Source organism: Pelophylax lessonae (assembly GCF_965119305.1).
Source record: "Pelophylax lessonae genome assembly, chromosome: 9".
Lineage (NCBI taxonomy): Eukaryota > Metazoa > Chordata > Amphibia > Anura > Ranidae > Pelophylax > Pelophylax lessonae.
The window spans coordinates 251586415-251600178 of record NC_138776.1 but is presented as its reverse complement, the minus strand read 5'-3'; the positions used below and the strand labels follow the sequence as shown (position 1 = coordinate 251600178).

Below are 13764 nucleotides of genomic sequence, written 5' to 3'. Positions count from 1 at the left end.
CTCCCCTATACTACTCTCATCATTACACAGGACCCCCCTCCCCTATACTACTCCCATAATTACACAGGACCCCCTCCCCTATACTACTCCCATCATTACACAGGACCCCCCCCTCTCCTATACTACTCCCATCGTTACAAAGGACCCCCCTCTCCTATACTACTCCCATCATTACACAGGACCCCCCTCCCCTATACTACTCCCATCATTACACAGGACCCCCCTCCCCTATACTACTCCCATCATTACACAGGACCCCCCTCCCCTATACTACTCCCATCATTACACATGACCCCCCTCCCCTATACTACTCCTATCATTACACAGGACCCCCCTCCCCTATACTACTCCCATAATTACACAGGACCCCCCTCCCCTATACTACTCCCATCGTTACACAGGACCCCCCTCCCCTATACTACTCCTATCATTACACAGGACCCCCCCTCCCCCATACTACTCCCATCATTACACAGGACCCCCCTCCCCTATACTACTCTCATCATTACACAGGACCCCCCTCTCCTATACTACTCCATCATTACACAGGACCCCCCTCCCCTATACTACTCCCATCATTACACAGGACCCCCTCCCCTATACTACTCCATCATTACACAGGACCCCCTCCCCTATACTACTCCCATCATTACACAGGACCCCCCCTCCCCTATACTACTCTCATCATTACACAGGACCCCCCTCCCCTATACTACTCCCATAATTACACAGGACCCCCCTCCCCTATACTACTCTCATCATTACAAAGGACCCCCCTCTCCTATACTACTCTCATCATTACAAAGGACCCCCCTCTCCTATACTACTCCCATAATTACACAGGACCCCCTCCCCTATACTACTCCCATCATTACACAGGACCCCCCTCCCCTATACTACTCCCATCATTACACAGGACCCCCCCTCTCCTATACTACTCCCATCGTTACAAAGGACCCCCCTCTCCTATACTACTCCCATCATTACACAGGACCCCCCTCCCCTATACTACTCCCATCATTACACAGGACCCCCCTCCACTATACTACTCCCATCATTACACAGGACCCCCCTCCCCTATACTACTCCCATCATTACACAGGACCCCCCTCCCCTATACTACTGCCATCATTACACAGGACCCCTCTCCCCTATACTACTCCCATCATTACACAGGACCCCCCTCTCCTATACTACTCCTATCATTACAAAGGACCCCCCTCCCCTATACTACTCCCATAATTACACAGGACCCCCCTCCCCTATACTACTCCCATCGTTACACAGGACCCCCCTCCCCTATACTACTCCTATCATTACACAGGACCCCCCCTCCCCCATACTACTCCCATCATTACACAGGACCTCCCTCCCCTATACTACTCCATCATTACACAGGACCCCCCTCCCCTATACTACTCCCATCATTACACAGGACCCCCTCCCCTATACTACTCCCATCATTACACAGGACCCCCTCCCCTATACTACTCCTATCATTACACAGGACCCCCCTCCCCTATACTACTCCTATCATTACACAGGACCCCCCTCCCCTATACTACTCCCATCATTACACAGGACCCCCCTCCCCTATACTACTCCCATCATTACACAGGACCCCCCTCACCTATACTACTCCCATCATTACACAGGACCCCCCTCCCCTATACTACTCCCATCATTACACAGGACCCCCCTCTCCTATACTACTCCCATCATTACACAGGACCCCCTCTCCTATACTACTCCCATCATTACACAGGACCCCCCCTCCCCTATACTACTCCCATAATTACACAGGACCCCCTCCCCTATATTACTCCATCATTACACAGGACCCCCTCCCCTATACTACTCCCATCATTACACAGGACCCCCCCTCTCCTATACTACTCCCATCGTTACAAAGGACCCCCCTCTCCTATACTACTCCCATCATTACACAGGACCCCCCTCCCCTATACTACTCCCATCATTACACAGGACCCCCCTCCCCTATACTACTCCCATCATTACACAGGACCCCCCTCCCCTATACTACTCCCATCATTACACAAGACCCCCCTCCCCTATACTACTCCCATCATTACACAGGACCCCCCTCCCCTATACTACTCCTATCATTACACAGGACCCCCCTCCCCTATACTACTCCCATAATTACACAGGACCCCCCTCCCCTATACTACTCCCATCGTTACACAGGACCCCCCTCCCCTATACTACTCCTATCATTACACAGGACCCCCCCTCCCCCATACTACTCCCATCATTACACAGGACCTCCCTCCCCTATACTACTCCATCTTTACACAGGACCCCCCTCCCCTATACTACTCCCATCATTACACAGGACCCCCTCCCCTATACTACTCCCATCATTACACAGGACCCCCCCTCCCCTATACTACTCTCATCATTACACAGGACCCCCCTCCCCTATACTACTCCCATAATTACACAGGACCCCCCTCCCCTATACTACTCTCATCATTACAAAGGACCCCCCTCTCCTATACTACTCCCATCATTACACAGGACCCCCTCCCCTATACTACTCCCATCATTACACAGGACCCCCCTCCCCTATACTACTCCCATCATTACACAGGACCCCCCCTCCCCTATACTACTCTCATCATTACACAGGACCCCCCCTCCCCTATACTACTCCCATAATTACACAGGACCCCCCTCCCCTATACTACTCTCATCATTACACAGGACCCCCCTCCCCTATACTACTCCCATAATTACACAGGACCCCCTCCCCTATACTACTCCCATCATTACACAGGACCCCCCCTCTCCTATACTACTCCCATCGTTACAAAGGACCCCCCTCTCCTATACTACTCCCATCATTACACAGGACCCCCTCCCCTATACTACTCCCATCATTACACAGGACCCCCCTCCCCTATACTACTCCCATCATTACACAGGACCCCCCTCCCCTATACTACTCCCATCATTACACAGGACCCCCCTCCCCTATACTACTCCCATCATTACACAGGACCCCCCTCCCCTATACTACTCCCATCATTACACAGGACCCCTCTCCCCTATACTACTCCCATCATTACACAGGACCCCCCTCTCCTATACTACTCCTATCATTACACAGGACCCCCCTCTCCTATACTACTCCTATCATTACAAAGGACCCCCCTCCCCTATACTACTCCCATCATTACACATGACCCCCCTCCCCTATACTACTCCCATCGTTACACAGGACCCCCCTCCCCTATACTACTCCTATCATTACACAGGACCCCCCCTCCCCCATACTACTCCCATCATTACACAGGACCTCCCTCCCCTATACTACTCCATCATTACACAGGACCCCCCTCCCCTATACTACTCCCATCATTACACAGGACCCCCTCCCCTATACTACTCCCATCATTACACAGGACCCCCCCTCCCCTATACTACTCTCATCATTACACAGGACCCCCCTCCCCTATACTACTCCTATCATTACACAGGACCCCCTCCCCTATACTACTCTCATCATTACACAGGACCCCCCTCCCCTATACTACTCCCATAATTACACAGGACCCCCCTCCCCTATACTACTCTCATCATTACAAAGGACCCCCCTCTCCTATACTACTCTCATCATTACAAAGGACCCCCCTCTCCTATACTACTCCCATCATTACACAGGACCCCCTCCCCTATACTACTCCCATCATTACACAGGACCCCCCTCCCCTATACTACTCCCATCATTACACAGGACCCCCCCTCCCCTATACTACTCTCATCATTACACAGGACCCCCCTCCCCTATACTACTCCCATAATTACACAGGACCCCCCTCCCCTATACTACTCTCATCATTACACAGGACCCCCCTCCCCTATACTACTCCCATAATTACACAGGACCCCCTCCCCCATACTACTCCCATCATTACACAGGACCCCCCCTCTCCTATACTACTCCCATCGTTACAAAGGACCCCCCTCTCCTATACTACTCCCATCATTACACAGGACCCCCCTCCCCTATACTACTCCCATCATTACACAGGACCCCCCTCCCCTATACTACTCCCATCATTACACAGGACCCCCCTCCCCTATACTACTCCCATCATTACACAGGACCCCCCTCCCCTATACTACTCCCATCATTACACAGGACCCCTCTCCCCTATACTACTCCCATCATTACACAGGACCCCCCTCTCCTATACTACTCCTATCATTACACAGGACCCCCCTCTCCTATACTACTCCTATCATTACAAAAGACCCCCCTCCCCTATACTACTCCCATCATTACACATGACCCCCCTCCCCTATACTACTCCTATCATTACACAGGACCCCCCTCCCCTATACTACTATACTACTCCCATCGTTACACAGGACCCCCCTCCCCTATACTACTCCTATCATTACACAGGACCCCCCCTCCCCCATACTACTCCCATCATTACACAGGACCTCCCTCCCCTATACTACTCCATCATTACACAGGACCCCCCTCCCCTATACTACTCCCATCATTACACAGGACCCCCTCCCCTATACTACTACTATCATTACACAGGACCCCCCTCCCCTATACTACTCCTATCATTACACAGGACCCCCCTCCCCCATACTACTCCCATCATTACACAGGACCCCCCCTCCCCTATACTACTCCTATCATTACACAGGACCCCCCTCCCCTATACTACTCCTATCATTACACAGGACCCCCCTCCCCCATACTACTCCCATCATTACACAGGATCCCCTCCCCCATACTGCCCCCCATCATTACACAGGACTCCTCCTCTATTAAACCCCATCATTACACAGGACCCCTTCCTAATACTTTCCCCATCATTACACAGGACCCCTTCTCTCCCTCCACACAGTGTTAATTTCGTCAACGAAAACGTTTTCGTCACCGCTTTCGTCACCGCTTTCGTCACCGGCATTTTTCAAATGACGAAAACGAGACGCAAAGTATAGCACATTTTCGTCAAATGACGACAACGATGACGAAAATCAAATCCGTTTTCGTCAACGAACGAAAACTAAACGAGAATGTGAGGCAGGGACGTTTACCCAACTTCCGGTTTTCACTGAGTTCCGCCTGTGTGGCGTCTGGCGTGGCGTGCCCCGTGACGTCCGACGTCTATAAGAGAGTCGACTCGAGACCAGTCACCTGACCTGAGACCTCATCACCAGACAGCACTACAGCCAGAGCCAGGCCCGACTCATCACACAGTCACAAGGCAGACAACCAGGCAGTGGCGGCGCGGCACTCCACCACATCCTCCAGAGTGAGTTGCAACAGCCAGCTATTATTGCCCCTGAGTCCCCTCAGAGCTCAGACCACCGCTATGATCCAGGACTGTGTGTGCCGTCACGCGTGAGGCATAGGCCGCTGAGGCCCGCCCGGCCCATAACTTCTAGTTAGTTACTAGTTAGAGACCACCACCCTTAAACCTGAGACCCGAACCCCCATCCAGATCCAGCACTGATCAGACCACCATCCAGCAGACCAGCACTCACTGCAGCAGCATTTCAGGCCTCCTCTGACCAGACTGAGACCACCTTCAGCCCTGTGTGCAATACTGCAATGCATTACAGGCCATCCCTGGCTTAGACCTGAGACCACCAGGCTCCAGCAGCATTACAGGCCTCCTCTGACTGTCCTGACCAGTGACCACCACAGGCATCCAGGGCATTACAGGCCACCCCTTAGCCTGAGACCACCAGGCTCCAGCACTGTCCAGTATACAGGCCTCCTCTGTCTGACTGTCCTGACCAGTGACCACCACAGGCATCCAGGGCATTACAGGCCATCCCTTAGACCTGAGACCACCAGGCTCCAGCACTGTCCAGAATACAGGCCTCCTCTATCTGACTGTCCTGACCAGTGACCACCACAGGCATCCAGGGCATTACAGGCCATCCCTTAGACCTGAGACCACCAGGATCCAGCACTGTGTCCAGCAGCATTACAGGCCTCCTCTGTCTGACTGACCTGACCACCACAGGCATCCTGGGCATTACAGTTACAGGCCATCCCTTAGACTTGAGACCACCAGGCTCCAGCACTGTCCAGCAGCATTCCTCCTCGCTCTGACGACCACTGTCATCCACAGTTCCACACAGCACTCACTGTCATCCAGAGAAATGTCAGCGACCGCCGCGTCTGTCTCGTCTGTGACTGGTAGAAAGAGAAGAGAAGATCTATGGGTGTATTTTACATTTGATGCTAAGGACAACAAGACCCTTTGCAAACCATGTGGAGTGACACTAACTGGCAAAAATACAACAAACTTGAAGCGTCATTTGCGGACAACTCATCCCGAAATTCATACAAAGGTAAGCAGTGCATGATAGCACTTAACTCCACTTTTGTATAAAGAGATAACTTAGCGCTGAGTGCGAGAGAATGTAAAATCAGAATAACTATAATTTTTCCCCCTAATTTAACCCCACAGATACAGAAAACCTCAAATGATGGACCAAGTCAAGCCAGTGCACCACCACAGCAAACAATTTATGCTGCTCTTTTCAGTGCTTCAAAATACAAAATTGACTCTAAGGAACAACAGGCCAGGGAGGAAGCCATAGCAAGATGGATTGGGCGCTCCGGATTACCAGTCAGAACGATTGAAGATGAGGACTTTGTTAGCATGATGGAGACAGTAGATAGAAAGCTGACTGTTCCAAAGAAAACTAAAATAAGCAATCTAATTGACAAACAATATGAAGATGAAAAACAAAAATTCAAAAAGAGACTGACTGCTGCTCGGAGAGTATCTATTTGCACTGATTTGTGGACCAAGAAAGGACTCTCAGCTTCATTCCTTGCTATAAGTGCATGCTACTTTTGTGTTGAACAACATAAACCTGAACACATATTGTTGGCCCTTGAACAAGTAGCCCACCCACACACTGCACAGTCAATTAAAACATGTGCGGACAAATGCTTGCAAGAGTGGGACATACCAAAGAGGAAGATCCTTACAGTGATAACAGACAATGGGAGCAATATGGTGGCAGCATTTAAACAAACCGCAGCAGCAGAAGAACCACCCACCTCTAGTGAGGAAGACTCCCCCATGACAGAAAGTGACTCTGAGGCAGAGTCTGAAATTGATGACCTACGGTGGGTGAGCCAATTTTGATTTTATTTTACATGACACGGTACGGTTGACAGTTAATTATCACATGCATATGAGATGATTGATGTGGGGGGCTGGGGGCACTAGTATCCATGCTCTAGTCTACTCTATGGGTGCATCTTTGTTATTTTTCCAGTAGTCTTTTCTAAAAGTATTCCCATAAGATGTTAAATGTTAAAATAATAGAATGGAACAGAAAGCTTTTCTATACTTTATGCTTATTTGGCTGTGTTCCACTGTTAGGTACCAACAGATCGACATGGACCGGACACCATGTGTAGTGCATACCTTACAACTAGTGGTCCACATGTTGCAGAAGGAGGCAAGTGTGAAGAGAATACTGGATAAAGCAAGATCAATAGTGCACCTCTTCCGCAAGTCTTCCATCGCAACACAGAAGATATTGGAGCATTGTGGCCTGACCATTTTCAATGACTGCCCCACTCGCTGGTCAAGCACATTCAACATGATCGCAAGACTCCTCAAACTGAAAGAGTCAGTCTGCCAAATCGCGAACAACATGGGATGGGACAGCTTGCTCCCTAGTGAATGGCAAAAGCTCACATCATTGCATGACCTATTGCTGCCTTTTGCAGAACATACTAAAACCCTCCAGAGTGACACCATGTCAATGTCCCTAGCTGTCCCTGCTCTTTTTGATCTACTCAGCCACCTTGAGGACTTTAAACAGAACACTAGCTACCAAGACCTTGCCACAATTGCACAGAAAATTAAAGGGAATGTGAACCAGCGTTTTGCTTCATTGTTAGATCCAACAGATGAAATGTTCTCGCCACTTGCAGCAGCTGCTTGTTTTGTCAACCCTACTGTCTGTGAAACCCTTGTTGATGTGGCAGATCATGAGAATATTCAGGAATTGCTTAACCACTTTACCACCGGAGGATTTTCCTGCTAAAAGACCAGGGGTTATTTTGCGATTTTTTACTGCGTGACTTTAACGGACAATCGCGCGGTCGTGCGACGCTGTACCTAAACGAATTTCACGTCCTTTTTTTCCCACAAACAGAGCTTTCTTTTGGCGGTATTTGATCACCTGTGCGATTTTTTGATCACACGCTATAAACAAAAAAAGAGCGTAATTTTTGCAAAAACAACAATATTTTTCACTTTTTTTTATATGAAATTCCCCCAAAAAAAATGTAAAAATCAAAATTTTTTAAAATTTTCGGCCAATTTGTTTTACGCTACCTATGTTTGGTAAAAAAAATCGCAAAAAGCGTATTTTGATTGGTTTGCGCAAAAGTTATCGCGTTTACTAACAAAGGGAAAGATTTTTGTCATTTTTGGTGTTTTTTTTTTTAACGAGTAATGTCGGCGATCTGCGATTTTTTTTGCGGTACTGCGACATTGCGGCGGACAGATCGGACCCTTGACTGACATTTTTGACACTTTTGGGGGTACCAGTGACATTACTGCAGTAATCAGTGCTATATATATGCACTGTTACTGCAAAAATGACACTGGCAGGGAAGGGGTTAACAGTATTGGACAGGGAGGGGTTAAGTGTGTCCTAGGGGCGTGATTCTAACTGTGTAGGGACAGGTCTACTAGTGTAAAAACAAAGATCAACAGTTCTACATAGTAGAACTGTTTGATCTTCACTTTTACACAGGGAGAACTGACAGGTGGCTTGTTTACACAAGCCGCTCTGTCTTTCTCCCGCTGTAGCGGCGATCGTAGTGTGACCGGCGGACATCGGGTCCGCCAGTCACACTCCCGCACTCCTCCGTGAACGAGCCTCGGCGGGCGCGCGCCTCGGCGGGCGCGCGCCCGCTATTGGCTCTGGAAGGAGTGACAGGCGAGCGACGTAGACCTACGTCACTCTGCCTGGCCGGGGCCGACTGCCGCAGTAAATATACTGTGCGCAGTCGGCAAGCGGTTAAAAAGGCAGAGGAGTATGTGATAAGAAAATCCACTTCGCCCCACATGCAACATCATGAATTGTCTGAAGATGATGTGGAAGAACTAGTAGAACAGGAGAATATTGAAAAATCTGAGGAAGTTGAAGAAGCACCGGTATCCACATCTAAGCAGCCAATCTTTCGGTTTCTTGCTAAATGCCGCAGAAGACCCAGGCAGAGGATCTCCCCAAACAGCATAAAACAGCAGATCAGAAAATATAAGGAAGAGCTTTTGCATCAAGTTGAGGACAACACTGCAACAGATTTTTGGCTGTCAAAGAGTGACACTATTTATCACCAGCTAAAACCTTTTGCTTTAGACCTGCTGGCTATGCCAGCTTCTCAAGCCTTTGCAGAGAGGGTATTCAGTGTCACAGGTGACCTCTCTAGAGGCCGGCGGAATAGAGCAAGGGTCATTTTGGCACGAAGTGCTTTCCTTAAAATGAATCGAAACAAATAGAAGGGTTTTATTATTGTTATTTCTATAAAAAGCATAACTAATACTTGTGCTTCAAAAACAGTTGTAATTGTCAATTCAATTCATTAGAAAATTGCTGCACAGTGCACACAGGCTACAAAATGCATTTGTATGTGGAACAATAACACAACCACCACCGCTTATTAACCTCTCTCTCTCTTAGCATTGACATTGACAAATGAATAGAGACAAATATCACACTAATGAAAAAGAAAAATAGATCAGTAACGGTCAAAAAGGGCAGCCTTACATCGGGGTCCTGCTGCAGATCTTTTTAGTGTAATATTTACCTCTATTGTCATTGCGAATGCTGAGACTCAGAAAGAGGAGAGAGGAGGAGTTGATAAAAAGTGGTAAGTCTGTTATAATTCTTACGCTAATGGCATTATTAGACTGTGTGCACTGTGCACATTTTTATTGAATACATCTGAGAATTAGAACTGTTAAAATAATAAGCTGACACTGTAAATGTATTGGGTTCTTCTTATTTAGAAATAAGCATTACCCTCCTCAAGTTTTACAGTATTGGTTTATTATGCAGTGCCAGTGCCAGACTGGCAGTGACAGTGCCTGTGCAAGTGTGCACTGCAGCTGTTCTTGGATGGTTGAGGCAGGACGTTGTTCTCTCTGAGGATGTTTTTGTACCATTCTTTATTCATGGCTGTGTTCTTAGGCAAAATTGTGAGTGAGCAGTGAGTGAGCACACTCCCTTGTTGGCTGAGAACATAGCAACCCCCCCACAGTGGTCTCAGGTCTCAGGATGCTGTACTGTTGCCATGAGCATGACACAGGACTGATAAAGTGAGCTGATGCATATTTTTTCTTCCCTGGAGTCTCTGTAGCTGTTCTTGGATGGTTGAGGGGGGAGCTGGGACTGGACTGGAGGAAGGAAGTTGTTCTCTTCTGAGGATGTTTTTTTACCATTCTTTATTCATGGCTGTATGTTCTTAGGCAAAATTGTGAGTGAGGCGAGCACACTCCCTTGTTGGCTGAGAACTTAGCAACCCCCCCAGCCCCCACAGTGGTCTCAGGTCTCAGGACAGGATGCTGTACTGTTGCCATGAGCGTGACAGAGCAGGACTGATGTGAAGTGAGCTTATGTCTGCAAAGTTTTTATTTTTTTGTATTTTTATTACATTTTTACATTTTTATGTTACCCCCTTTGGTTTGGTCAAAAAAGCAATATTATTGGCATTGGCAAAACAATTTTGCCTTAATAAAGACAATAATGACTAAAGCCCCGTACACACGTACCGATGGTCGGCATACAAATGTTCCTCTTTTCTCCCCGGGATGTCGGTGTCTGTTGAAAAGTGCAAAGACAGCACAAGGACAGCACAAGAATTTTGTCTGCAGACTTCAGCTGACTGCAGAAGTGATGTCATGTAATGGTTAACTTTCCCTGTGTTTTTAATTTTCTGAGCATGCCCAGTCTTGCAAATCTGCGGTCTGTCGGCCGAATTCTGTACTGACAGGCGAACAATCGTCCGTTCTGGTGTCCGCAGACAAAAATTTTCATGTTTGCAAGAAAGACTTTTGTCCGCGGATTGTGCGCAGACATCTGTCGGAGGCACCATACTAACACGCGTACAATCGGCAGATCCTTCGTCCACCGACGTTTGTATGCCGACGATCGGTACGTGTGTACGGGCCTTTACTCTGTGTAGTAGTGTGTAGTGCTGTGCTAGTGCATGCTCAAAGCTTAATACCATAAATAATAACATATTCGATTTTTCATTCACTCCAGGACCAGCAGTAGTATATAATGAGTTTGAGAAATGCTTAAATAATGCATTACAAATTACAATTGAACTACACCCAGTCGATTATAGATGACTAAAATGAGTTTTAGTCAACTAAAATGTAGGACGTTTTAGTCGACTAAAATGTAAGATGTTTTAGTCGACTAAAATGTAAGATGTTTTAGTCGACTAAAATGTACTGGAGTTTTAGTCGACTAAATACGACTAAAACTAAAACACTTGCAGAAGACTAAAATGGGACTAAAACTAAAATGCCATTTTAGTCCTAAGACTAAGACTAAAACTAAATTGAAATTTGCTGCCAAAATTAACACTGCCTCCACAGACCCCTGCATTCTCCCCCAGTGGTCTCACCTTGATAGTGTCCAGAGAATGTCAGGCGATCAGCAGGCACACCAAGATGAACCCTCCTGTGAAGAAGGCTTGTCAGGCATAGAGAGAGATCCCTGTGCTTGTCAAGAAAAGGGATCCCCCCCCCCTCTTCAGGGAAATTGACAGCTGAGGTTCCAAGGGCTGAAGAAGGGAGAGCTCTTTTCTCCCGAAACGCATTGGCTTGATATACTTGTCACTATTCTCAATAAACGCCTCCTTAATTTACCATCAAAATTGCATTCTTTTGGACATCGAGTGCTCCTTCTTTCCTATTTTTCCAACTCATGTGGAAGGGACCTATTCACCGCCAGTATACACCATTGGGCACCACCTACTGGAGGGACATCTCCTTACTCACCCACACAATCAGGGCTGGGACAAGGGGTAGGCTGGAGGGTCGGCTTCCCTGCCCTGGGCACTGTGGCATCATGAGAGGTGGGGGGGGGGGGGATTTGTGTTGAAAAGGGGAAGGAAAGTATTGTTCTAGGAAGGGAAATTTGGGGTGGGGGGTGCTAATGGCGGTGATCTAGGGGGATTTGTGTTGGGGGGGGGGGTAAGATTTGTGCTCGGAGGGAGGATTTTGCAACCTACTGGAGAGACATCTCCTTACTCACCCACACAATCAGGGCTGGGACAAGGGGTAGGCAGGAGGGACGGCTTCCATTGGCACTGTGATATCATGTGAGGTGGGGGGGGGGGCGCCACAAGGAGAATGGGGGGAGGGGATCTGTGTTGAAAGGGGGGTATTTGGGGGCTAAGTATTGTTCTAGGAAGGGAAATTTGGGGTTGGGGGGGGGGGGGGGTGCTAAGGGCGGTGATCTAGGGGGGATTTGTGTTAGGAGGGGGAGAAGATTTGCGCTAGGAGGGAGGATTTGTGCTGGGAGGAAGGGATTTAATGTGGGGGTAGAAGAATTGCACAAGGAGGGGAAATTTTAGTGGTAGAGAATGTGTGCTGAGAGGGTGAATTATTTATTTATTTATTTATTTGGGGGAGGGAGGGGGCATTTGTGCTTTGAGTATTTGGAGGGGAAAGATTTGTGCTGAGAGGGGAGATTTCAGCAGGGGGTCAGATTCCTCCTGGGAGGAGGGGGCATTTATGCTTAGGGGTAAGCATGCAGATTAGCGTTCAGTGTTTTTGTAGGGGGAATTTTGCTGACACAATGCTCATACTTCTTAAGGGGGTGGGGGGCGCAATTTGGCACGTTCGCCCTGGGCTCTAGATGACCTTGTCCCAGTACTGCACACTATCACCCACCCATGACCAAATGGGTGGGTGATGACTAATCCAGTCCATCCAGCGTGGTCTTCAGCAAAAATAAGAAACTTATGAACAGTAAGGGATCGCATGTTGCTAATCTACTGGAAAATTCTAATTTCCCAGTTATCATGCTGTCCCTTTGCCTTTCAAACTCTATGAGTTGCTGAAGTACACAGATTGGGTGTTTCAACTTTAGTCCATCTCTGTTGGCTGATTGTTTCTTCCAAGTCTGTGACTCAGACAGGACTGAAACCAGAGGATCAGTATCAGGTTCGTCTAGCGCCCAGGGCAAGGATGTGTATCTGTACCCCCAGGGGAGGACTGGGCCAGGGGGCAGGGGGGCGAATGCCCCCCAGGCCATTCTGATGCCCCATACAAAGGCTGCACCGCCTCTGCCACAGACATGCCAAAAGGATTCCTGGTGAAGAGAAGTGAAAAGTTCCCACAGCTGACCTACTGAGTGCGGGATGGAGACAAGGACAGAGCCATGCCCCCCCCCCCCCCAGCATGGATGGTATAAGCTGTGTAGCCCAGCCCCCCACCCCCCCCCCCAGCATGGATGGTATAAGCTGTGTCTGAGCAGAGGCCAGTTCCATGCCCCACTGGAGACTCTCCTCCTCCAGTCAGCCCCGACTGAGCTGTCCCAGCCCCCCCCCCCCAACTGCCCCCTGCTGGCCAGATCAGGAAACTGGATTCGGCCGGTGAGTAGAGAGTAGGGATAGACCGATTATCGGCAAGGCCGATATGAACTTTCCTTGATATATCGGTCCCAGAACTGGCCGATATTTTTGTGACGTCATTCTGC

The 13764-nt window shown here is 48.6% G+C and overlaps 1 protein-coding gene across 1 annotated transcript in view; it reads right to left on the bottom strand.

The window, feature by feature from the left end:
- Positions 1-13764, bottom strand: part of LOC309564365 (uncharacterized protein) — a 175290-nt gene that overhangs the window by 143288 nt on the left and 18238 nt on the right. The window lies entirely within an intron of this gene.